This window comes from Ceratotherium simum, chromosome 3 (assembly GCF_057802395.1).
Source record: "Ceratotherium simum simum isolate JZ-2026a chromosome 3, ASM5780239v1, whole genome shotgun sequence".
Classification (NCBI taxonomy): domain Eukaryota; kingdom Metazoa; phylum Chordata; class Mammalia; order Perissodactyla; family Rhinocerotidae; genus Ceratotherium; species Ceratotherium simum.
Window position 1 is genome coordinate 23478687 of NC_141902.1, and position 12079 is coordinate 23490765.

General features: G+C 42.3%; 1 long non-coding RNA gene across 1 annotated transcript; it reads left to right on the forward strand.

The window, feature by feature from the left end:
- Positions 1-9782: 9782 nt before the first annotated feature.
- Positions 9783-11862, forward strand: LOC101398333 (uncharacterized). Its single transcript, XR_015551707.1, has 3 exons — positions 9783-9859; positions 11044-11194; positions 11711-11862. It is a non-coding gene; the product is annotated as an uncharacterized LOC101398333 (long non-coding RNA).
- Positions 11863-12079: the final 217 nt, after the last annotated feature.

Below are 12079 nucleotides of genomic sequence, written 5' to 3' on the forward strand. Positions count from 1 at the left end.
TTTTAAAGTAAATACATCGACTTAGTGCAAAATTTAGGTTCCAATAGCATAAAGAAGTAAGAATACTCCTCTCACCTCTGACTCCCAGTCATCCTGTTTCCCACCCTTGAAGAAACAAATCAATGACCTATTTTTGAGATTTCTCCATGTCGATACATGGGAGTAGAGTTCATTCATTTTAATGGATGCATAACATTCCAATGTATGCAAATAACACAATTTATTTAGCTATTCTCAGGAAACTTAGATGGTTTCTAATTTTTGCTAATATATAAAGGTTGCAATGAGCATTCTTTGACGTGAATCTCTCTAGGGATGGTAGGGCGTATCCTTACAGTGGAATGGCAGCGTTAGAGAGTGTGTGTACCTTCACTTGTCTTAGAAATTGCTCAGTTGCTTCACAAAGTTATTGTTCCAGTTAATGCTCCCAACAATACTGAGTATTGTAAGGCTTCATCATTTTTGTCAGTCTACTAGGTATGGAATGGCAAATCATAGTGGATATTATTACCACTTCCCTTCATCTTCTCAAATATTTATTAGCCATTTGAGTTTGGTCTTCTGTGAATTGTTGTCGTATCCCTTTCACATTTACATTTGATTGTTTATTTTCCTTAAGGATTTTAAAGACTTCTTTATAGATTCTAGGTGCCAACTTTTCAACAGATCGCTGTAAATATTGTCTCCCAACCCAAAGCTGTTTTTTGCGCTATGATGTTACCTTTGGTTAAACAGAAGATTTAACTGTTCAAAGACTTCTATTTTTTCATTTCTGTTTATTGCCTTTGAATTCCACCTACTTCCTGGAAAATAGAAGAAATTAATTTTTGGCCAAATTTCTCATTGTTTCTCATAATGCTCAGGAACTCCAGAACCTCTGGGTGTGTGGTTATGAAACTCGCAGACAGTTAGCCATTGATGATTAAGCAGCTAGCAATTATGGGGGATGAGAATTGGCCACCTCAAAATATGTCTCTGCCTGAAAGACACTTTGGCCCCCACTCCCACTAACTAACCAAAGGAGTTTGGGATGGGAGACCTGCCCCCAGAACAGGCCATTACAATAGACATCTCCGAGTATCTAGGAGGGTCCTTGGTAAGCCCATTCTTAGTTCTGATTACCCTTTATAAGCGACATTTACATTTGTAACGGAAATCTCCATTTGTAAAGATATCTTCTTTCCTGTACTAGGAAGAAGGGGAGGATGGCCTTACCTAGAAACTTATCAGAAGGGAAGGCAAGGAGTTAAATCTGCATGATAAACTTACCCATTGTTAACCCTGCTGTTTAGGCAATATGCTATCTGACTCCCACTAGGTTCCTATAGATAAGATCTCCCTGGAAACTGGGTCACAATGGTAATGGGTGTTTGAGCTATTTTTTTCAGGAATTGAACCCCTTGACCACTTCAGGCCAGATTGAGACCACCAACCCATCAAGTGGGCCCACGCTGACATGTGTTGGATAAGCGACCTTTTGATGGCAAGGGGTTGGATCTCCACACTCAGGGCATGCTAATACCACCATTCTGTGAACATGCATCCTACGAAGAGGCACCAAGCCTCACTAGGAATGCGCAGATCATGAATTACCTCATCTCTCCTCACCTCCAATCATTTCAGACCACCTTGCCCCCACCCCATAAATATCCTTGAGACCCTATTTTCAGGGAACCGGATTTGAGATTCAGTCTCCCATTTCCACACTGGCTGCCTTGTGATTAATAAACCCTCTCTCTCTGCAGTCTCATCATTTCCGTCACTGGCTTTCTGGACAGCAGGCAAAAAGGGACTTGGTGTGGTAACAGTTACCTCAAGATAATTACTTGAACATATCAGATAACACTTTCCATCTTCAACTGTACGTTTGCATGATTGGTACATATGACCTTCTCAGGAAGGTCTTTCCTACTCTAGAAAAGAGCATGTTACCCTGTCAGCTTCTCTTGTAATTGTTTTTCCTTCAGAGCACTTGCCACCATTCATAATCATATACACGTGTGTGTACTTGGCTAATGTACATCTCACTCCTCAAGACTAGAAACTAAATTATTAGGGCCACCATCTAACTCCCAGTGTTTCATAGAGGCCACACACAGAGAAAGTACCTAACACATCTTTTTGAATGAAAGAACTGCCTAGGCTTGGGCATTCTATCTCCATCTGTATTGTATAAAAACTTCCCTTAGGGACTGTTTCTCCCGTGGTGGTATGAGTTAGCTTCCCCGTATCAGGTCAAAAAATGGAAAGGCTCACAATTTGCAGGAATTCACATCTCTGTCTTTGGTCCAAGGCCCACAGTAGCCTTCTCTTTATGAGGTTTCCACAGTGGCTACAGTGACTTTGAAAAGTCAATGGCTCTTTCGACACAGTGAACCCTAGAACAGTGATTTGTGGTAACACAGTCAAGTTTGTGGATTATTGGCTAATCAAAATGAGCTCTCACCCCCAAGCTGTTTGCATTTTTCTATGACAATTTCAAGGGATTATTTTATTTTTATTAAATTTAGGTAATGAAAGGAGTGTCAAGGTTATATCATGAGTAATTAGGCCACATTGGAAGGTCTACCTTCCATCTGGATGCCATGGCACAGGGTTATCACATGTGGACCCCATTCATGATGCTCCCATTGTCTGCCTGTCACAGGTTTTCCTGAGTCTATAACATAACCTCCTCCTCTCAGTCAGGCTATAGTTTGGATTAGAAGCAAGAAGTCAGATGAGAACCCTGATATGGAGCATCAGGTATGGGGTGGACATCATTTTACGTAATGAAGGAAAAACGAGGATGGAAATCGCATAGGAAGGAGGGAATTCAGTGGAATTCTTAAAGCCAAATATTCAATCTGCCTGTAAAAAGTCAACACTGAGGTTACACAGTTGGTCTTCACTTCTAGAAAGCCATGTTCCTTAGAAATGAAACTTCGTGGTGGAAGGTGGTGATATACAAGAAGGGGGCTGCACATCACATCATCTAAAGTAATCTAAAAACAGCAAAGATGAGATTAAATGCCAAATGAAATAATCTAAAGAGAGACAGAATAAGTCAGAGATGGAGTTTTGTTGTTGCTGTTGTTGTTGTTGTTTTTGGTGTGGAGGATTAGCCCTGAGCTCATATCTGTTGCAAATCCTCCCGAGGAAAATCAGCCCTGGACCAACATCCTTGCCCACCTTCCTTTACTTTGTATCTGGGACGCCTACCACAGCATCACCTGATAACAGTGCTCAGGTCCACACCTGGCATCTGAAGCCGTGAACCCTTGGCCATGGAAGCAGAGCATGGAAACCCAACCACTACGCCACCAGGTTGGCCCCAGAGATGGAGTTTTTATTGCACGGGTTGAGAAAAATGCAAAAATGTACTAATTTTTGACAACTAGTCAGTTCTAACGGATTCCTCCAAGCCTGATTCTCTGGACATCCCAAGAAGCTCCTGGAAACTCTTTCCCTTTTCTATCACTGATTCTTCAACAGTCTTCTGAGCACCTACTAAATATTTATACACTCAGTTTATTTCTCACTACCTTCTCCTGATTACTCCACGTCCACCCCACGCCTTACAGTCCGCATCTTCTCTATTTGCATCAGGTCTCGTCCTCCCCATCATTCCTTGACAACATTAAATAAAGCTCTACATGTGCACTGTCCCCAACACTGTTTTTGAGCATGCCATGGTGCAGGGTTCACCCCAAATACAGGAAGGACATCAGAGTCAGAGCATGAGGCCCAGGGACCTGCGATTACAGGGATGAAAAGAGCCAGCAGGGCTGCAAACCCTCCCCTTCTCTGTCCAGCCCTGCTTCCTCCCTCCATCTACTCCTCACATTCTCCCCCTTTAACCTCCATAGACTCCCCGAAAGGATCCCCCTTGGGATCATTTCCAGACTCCAGCCTGCCCAAAGAAAAGAGCTGGGAGGAGAACACCAGGATCACACACCGCGTGCAAAGCAGCCTGGAGGGAAGGGCTTTCTCGCATTCTTGCAGGAAGGATGGAAACCTCGGTTATTTTACTAGAGGTGGGGGTTGATTAAATGGTTTCTGTAGGTTTTACAGATACTGTGTATTAGATTAAGGAAACTTCTCTCCATTTTGGACTGATAAAAGCTTATCTTTGTTTTCATGTGTGGATGTTGATTTTTATCAAACGCCTTTCTGTCTATTGAGATAATGATATTTCTCTTAGATCTGTTCATGTGGTAAATTGTATTAATTGATCTTCCTACGGTTAAATGAGATCTGCACTCTTAGTGAAAACCTAACTTGCCTGTGATGTGTTAACCTTTTGCTGTATTGTTGGACTAGTTTTGAGAGTTGATACGTTGTGTAGGGTTTTGTGTCTATGAATCACGAATGAGGTTGACCCATACATTTCCTTTCTTATCCTGTTGTTCGTGTCAAGGTTATGCCAGCCTTATAAAAGGAGACGGTAGTGTTCTTTCTTTTTCTCTTTTCTGGAGGCATTTGTAGATTAAAGTTTTCCTTCCTTGAATTTTGGTCGAAGTGAACAGCGCGCCATCTAGGTCAGTTCTCCATGTGGATAATCTCTGATCGCTGCTGCAATTCCTGTGACAGTTCCAGTCTTACCTAAGTTTGCAGTTTCTTCTTGAGCAGGTGTCAGGAGCGATATGTCTGTTTTGTCTAAAATTTCAAATTTGTTAGCATACGGTTTTTAATAATATTCTTGGCTTTCGTTTAATGGTCTGCAGCTTTGTAAAAATATTCCCTTTTTAGTTCCTGATCTTAAATTTTTGCACTTCTTTTTTTCATGATTTGTTTCTCCAGAAGGTTGTCGATTTTATCAGGCTTTTCAAATAATTAATATTTGCTTTATTAAAGCTCTCTGTAGTTTGTTTGCCTCCTCTTTCATTAACTTCTGCTACTTCTTTTATTTCTTCCTTCAACTTGATTGAATTTATTCACGTTTTAATTTCTAACTTCTCGGGATTTATGATCAGCTCAATAATTTCAGTTTCTTGTAATATGTGAGTTGTAAGACTATAAATTTTTCTCTGCCAGCTTTGGCTGCATTCCACAATTTTTAAAAAGTACTGTTATTGTTATTATTCAATTCAAAACATTTTCTATTTCCTTTTAAATTTTATTTTAACATGTGGGTTATTTAAAAGTGTATTTCTTTTTTTCTAATACTATGTGGATTTTTCTAGTCACCATTTTATTGGTTTCTAGCTTAATTATGTTATGGCCACAAAACATTCCAAAGATTTACATTTTTAGTGTCTCAAGATTCGCTTTATGGCCCAATATATGACCAATTTTCGCAAATATTTTGTGTGTATTTTAAAAATATATTAACATCGGGTGCAGTGTTCTAAATATCTCTATTAGATGCAGTTTGTTCACTGTTTTGTTTAAATCGTATGTATCCTTAAGGAATTTTTTTTTTTTTCGGTCTACTTAGTGTACTAATTCTTGAGATGATAGTAGGTTTATTTATCTCCTTGGAGTTCTTTCAATTCTCATTTTATTTTCTAGCCATACAATTAGGTGCATTAAAATTTAAAATCATTTTGTCTTTCTGATGAATTGATCTTTTTATCATTGTGAAATGACTCTATCTTTACAGACACTTTTGAATTAAAGTCAATTTCATCTGGTATTAATACACATATAATGGTTTTCTATGGTTTTCTATGGTTACTATAAATATGGTATATCCATTTCCTTTCTCTTACTTTCAACTTTTTATACCTGTCTATCGCACAGAGCACATATTTATGTTTTTTTCACAGCTGATCTGATATTCTTTGACTTTTAACTAGCACATTCAGGATGCTTACATTTAATATAGTTGTTGATATATTTGCTTTTAAATGTACTCTTACTTTATGCTTTCTGTTTGTCCCAACTATTCTATGGGTTTTTTTCCCCTCTTCTTTCTTGCCTTTTCTTGGATGGATTACTTTTTACCTTTCCTTTTTCCCTTCTACTATTTGTAAGTTATGCATTGTTTATACTATTTTAGTAGTTACATAAAAGTACAGGATATTTCCACAACTTATCAAAGACTACATTTAATCAGTAGGTTTACCCTCCTCTCTGAAAATACAAGGAACACAGGACTTTTAATCTCATTTATCTTCTCCAAAGCTTTTGGCATTTTAATTCTACCCTATTTTTTAAGCACTGTTACAGACTGTGATTATCATTTTATGTAAACAATGTTCATTGTTCTTTAATAGTTTCTGGTTCCTAGACTAGTTTTGTTTTTTCTGTATTTTACTCTGATAATTTCTTCTTATATTTCTTCCACTTAAATCTCTTTTCTGTTGTCTTCAATCTGCAAGCAAATCCAGCCACTTAATTTTTAATTTTGTTATTTCATTTTGTATTTTTGGAAGTTCTGTCTGGTTCTTTATCACATCAGTAATGACACTTCATATCTACTTGTTCCCTCCAGTTATTTTTAAGTTTGTATTATAATGTGTGCCAGATACTTCTAAAATCTCAAGTCTGTACTCCCTGATCTGTCCCTACTAAGAGTCATTTCTGGGGGCTCTAGTTCATGGTGTCACGTTTTCTTGTGTTCTTTGGTATTTTGATCATGTGCAGCTTGATACTTTCAAAAAGGTTTTCTGTGTGTGGTGGATGGGGGCAGGTGGTGGCAGGCTTCCCAAGCCCTGGCCTAAAGGTGTCTTCTTCAGACAAGATTTGCAATTTCTTCTGCCTGGCCCCTGGGGGCATTTCCCTTCTAAACCTCCTGAAAATCAAGACCACTGCTGGAGAGCCAATGAGAACCTAGGCTGTAAATCTTCAGGAAGGCTGTCCTGGGTCACAGCTTCTCAGAATCCAGTTGTTCTTCCCTTTTCTCTAGTTTTCCTGCTTTGTTCAGTACCAAGGCTATCTTCTCTGTCAGGGGTAGATTTGGTTCCACTTCACCCTTATGCTAGGGGACAGCCCGTGGGCGCCAGATTAACATGAGAGTTGCTTACTTGACTCTGCATACTGGTTGGACCCAGGGCCTTGACTCTTATCCCTCTTGCCCCAAGAAATTGCCAACACCAAAGGCCAAATGGTTTAGATGGCAAATACCGGCAGGGCAAAGACAGTTTGGGTTGTCTTGACTTCTCCTTACCTTTCTCGGTTTCGGAATGAAATCCAAAATTTAACGGGACAGGCCCTCACTGTCTTGTCAGTTCGTCAATGCTTTAAAAAGGTTTTTCTCTCTTAAATTTTTTTCATTCAAAGGGTTGGTCCAAATAACTTGGCCTGCTGTAACCAAAGATAGAAGTCAGGATATTACATCCATATTTATTCAACCAACCTTGATTCAGTCTCTCTTGTGAGAGACATAATTAGAACTATTTTCCCTTGTCACGGCCCTGCCGTTTTGGCAGTTATTCTTTACCTCACAAAATCACAGAAAATAGTTCAGTGACTACAGTTTAGTGGGCTCCTGCTGTGGTCACGTGTGAAAGACTGGTTTAATCTCAGTGAGCAGTTTTGAAATACATCACATGTTGGTTTTCCTCAGAGGAGGGTTCCTATGAAAAGCTAATCCTATCTGGTTTGTAAACTCTTTCCTAACTTCAGGATCCTATCCTCTTCATGAATTTTAAAAATTCCCTTTTCTTTTTTTGGGAGAATCTTGTAACACTTAGAAAAATCTATGGGTATCCAAGGAGATAACTCCACTTCAGATCACCAATGTTTGCTAGTCAGGCCAACGAGCAATGGAAAAGGGCAAGAGAAAGGCCTGACAAATCACTAAGGGGAGTGTTCTGACCCAGTAGATGTGGGACCAAGGCTGGAGCCAGAGAGGGGATGGCAATCAGCACCCCCACCCCTCGGTCCTCACCAGGAGGGGTTTAGCCTCTTTTGCTTCCTCATAGATTGCTAGTACCTGATGGCAACCTTGGCCCCATCTACCTGTGTAAAAGTAAGACCTTAGGATGAGAGAAACGATGATGAAATGGTATTGCACTGGGGTAATGACTGTGGCAGGGCAAGAACCTGAGAGTGCTTAATGGTCCAGGATCCTTAACGCCGTCTTCTTTCCTTAGCAGATTTCCCAGCAGCAAGGAGAAACAGCTATCAGTCACCCCATAGAGGGGCAGAAGGAGAGAAGAAAGAGGCAACTGCCTGCCATTATTGTCTGGATCCACGGGGAACCCTGGAAGAAAGGGGGCCTGAGCCATTTGTGGGGTGGACGTGTAGCCCAAGGTGTGTCCCAATAGCTCAGAAGAAAATTATCGAACAGAAAAATGTGATAGCACAGCCAAATCTACAAGAAACCAGCTATGGAATTTGTGAAAACTCTCATGGTTCTATGTGACAAGACGCATTCAAATGATAAACACCTGCTTTGGGCCAAAATTATATTCCATCATCTTTGATTTTCGATGCTTCCAGAAATTCATAGATATTATTTTATAGATATTTAAAAATCCAACATGTTAACCCACTTTTATTTAGTAAATCACTTCGATATTGCTAAACATACTTGTTTCCAGATTGAAGGTGGGGAGAGGCGTAAGTCATCAAAGGTAGGAGAACAGTGATGGCCCCTATAAGCAACTGTCACGTCTGGGACAGAGAATGAAAATGAGAAGATACTTGACATGCTCCACCTTCTGGGCAATGACTGATCCAACAGACGCAAGAGCAGCATAAGCATTATGCCCAGTTTGAGATAAGATGTCAGAAGTCTTCTCATGTCTATAATAAATTCAAAGAACAAAGAGAAGCAATCTAAACTGTCAGGCTGACTACTTGTATTCTTAGTAGCATCATACCTTGAAACTTTCCCATCCAAAAGCTGACAGCCCTCAAGCACCTGTGTACAGAGAACTGTGAGAACAACTACACCAGGTTCCTCACCAGGGAAAGGGAGCTTCGGGGAGCAGAACCTTTGCCTACAACATGGTCTTCACTGGGGCACCAGATTTCCTGGGCCAGGTGCAACAGGGGTGACCAAGGAAACTCAGAATGAGTGGCAAAGCTTTGTTTCTCCTCTTTCAGTCTCTATCTGCATACCCCCAAAATACTTTTCCTAGCAGGGTCTTTCAAACCTTTGAAATATCAAGAAATTGAGAACAACATTAGCTTCATCAGGGTGACCTGGGACCACACAATGAACTCAAGTGTATTTGTCTGTCAAACCCCTCCTCCCAAACTCTCCTATTCTGTCACTACCTTCACTCCCTAGTACCATCATCAATGTCCCATCTGCACTTCACCCCAATCTCTGCTCCTCACTTCCATCCCCAAGAGTTTGCAGCTGTCTGAAACTACCAAGAAGTTGGTGGAGGACTAGGCTCTTGGCTAGTGTGTTTTAGCAGAGACCAGTGCTTGGTACTTTTGCAGTTATACCAAAAAAAAACACAACTCTTGGGCTATGAAATAAATGAAGCTCTACAAAGAGTAGGATTGGATATGTGCATGCTATTTCAGGAAGCAGACAGTTGCCTAATCACAAATTCAAGGCATGGTGGGGTCATATTCATGCTCTTGGAAGATCTCACCTGGGATAAGGGGACACCATTTCTGGCTAATGCCAAAGCTCCTGACACCCTCTTCTTCTATTCAAAGAGTCCAGGATTTTCTCCTGGTGAACATAGGCATGCTATCAACAGCCTAAGAATGTGGTTCTTCCAAAGCCCTCACCACATGGCCCTTTCTGTGTGAGGGGAAGGATATGACGAAAGCTCTTATCTTGAGAATCAATAGAACTAGGAGGAAATTGGTGGTCACTGAGCCTGCCCCTTCTTCCTTCACCTTTATGATTGAGAAGCTTGGAAGGAGAAAGCACACACCTCTTCAGACCAGATCAGCCTTTCAGAGAAGATGCTGCTGCTTCTGTTGTTGTTGACCAATCTCCTACCCTCCAGGGCTAAAGGAGGTAAGTGCACATGTCGATCCTCAGAGGCCTGGCTTCTTCCAACAGTGACACTTCCACAGTGTCCCACTGAGGCTATCACTATGATCCTGCCTTGCTTCAGTCTATTCTCAGAAATTTGCAAAACGCTAGATCTGTTGCTGATTATGCAGTGTGGAGAAATTATAGAAAACAAAGCTATTGCCCAAGAGAACTGGTGGCTCCTCTCCCTTCCATGGATCCCATTCCTGTCACCTGGGAAGTGACTTACTATTAGGATAGCACATGATCCTGGTGGAGGGGAAAGCTGAAAATGGGGGATATAACTTCCCATTCTCCAGAGCTAAGAGTGGTTATCCATCCCAGGAGCTAACAATTGGATCAAGAATGAAGCAACTGTCTTATACTCAGGTTCCTAGATGTCTCCCTCCCAGTCCCCACTCTCTTGAGCCACTCAGCTCTACCAGGGCAGATACCCAGAACCTGACTGAGCCATCAGAGTTTTCCCTGCCACTGCTCCCACAGCCCTAGTGGAGACTGGCTCCCACCCAGGGCCCCTCTGCCCCATTTCCTCATCTCACTCTGATTTCCCAGGCTTTGTATCTGCCCTCTTTGTCCTGAGAGCTCAATGTCTCAGAAATATAAATCTGTTCTGGAGTTCAGATTAGGACTGCTCCTCCCCAGATGCTTACCAAGTAGATTTGAGGAATACTCGTTCATGTACCTAACAAGCATTTGCGGGGTATGTACTATGTGCCTGACCCAGGATGGGAGAGAGAGAAGCCAGAGTACTCTGCTCCATGAGCTCATAATGCTCAGGTCTCAGACCAGACCCATCCTGGAAGTAAGCAGGACACAGGGGCTCTGAGAAGCTTGGGACAAAGAAGCAGCCAGGGTACGTCAGAGAGAGTAATTTCCAGGTCTCCTAGCACAGTGCCCTTAACAAGTATATGAAGTGTGTTTGATCCAGAGCAAGGGCTGAGCTCCTCATCTCCTCAGGAGGAAACTGAGAACAAAGCCAGGAGACACGGCATGCTGCAAGCCCACCATGCTGCCCACTGAAGCCTGCAGCCCCACCTTACTGTGTTGGGGCCCTGAAGACACTACAACCACCCCAGCGTCTGAACATCCTATGGGTTTAGACCACCCTGCAGTGCCGGTCCTCTCTTTTCATGAACACAGAGATCCAGGGCAATTTTCTCTTTCAGGGGAGATCAGATGGGGCAGAGAGGCCAGACCACACTCCCGGCCCTACATGGCATTTGTACATTCCAACAGTGGCAAAGAAGTCAGGAAGAGTTGTGGAGGGTTCTTGGTACGGGACAACTTCGTGCTGACAGCCGCTCACTGTACTGGAAGGTAAGGAGCACCTTGTCTTTTGGACCAAATGAGCACTTTGTCTGATCAAAGCAAATTTGAGGACTGTTCATTCATGTACCTAACAAGAATTTGTGGGGTATGTGTGTACTCCACGTATGTGTACTCCACTCACTATGTACTCCACAATGAGTCCAAGGACTCATTGGACCAAATGAGTCCTTACTTCCTGGGAATGCCTAGTACCGTCCCAGGGCCTGTAACTCAGGAAGGTCCTTGAGCACACAGACCAATGACTAATTAAAGAGCCATCTGATCTGCTCAGGCCAGGACAAAGTGGGAAAAAGGTATAGAGCATATGGACAGAGAACTGGGTGGCAGGCAGGCTGCTGAAGAACTAGGCTGGGTCACTGCTGCACAGCAAAGAAAGGCCACACTGCCCACTTTTCCCTTCCTCCCTATCTGACTCAGCTGCAGGTGTGTAGGCTGCAACTTCAACCTGCCTTTCAGAGACTGAGTGTAGCCCCTGTGACTTACCAAATCCCACTTTCTTTATAGAGAAATAACAGTCATCCTGGGAGCTCACAATATCAGCAAAGCAGAAAACAGCCAGCAGATCATTCCTGTACTCAAAGCTTTCCCTCACAAGGATTATAATAATAATTCCAAGTTCAACGACATCATGCTACTGAAGGTACCATCTTGCTGACTTTCAGGTGCACTCACAGGGGTTACAAGGAAGCACACAGCTCATTCAGGGTCTCAGTCCCCTCCTCTCCTCCAGCCTGTCTGCTCTGCCTGGGTGAATGTAATAGAAGGGGGCTTGGGAGACACCAGGCAGGGACTACAGGCACCCTCACCCCTGGCTCTGAGCCCAGATGGAGGGCGTGACCTGAACTGCCATCTCTCACCTTTCTGACCAGCTGC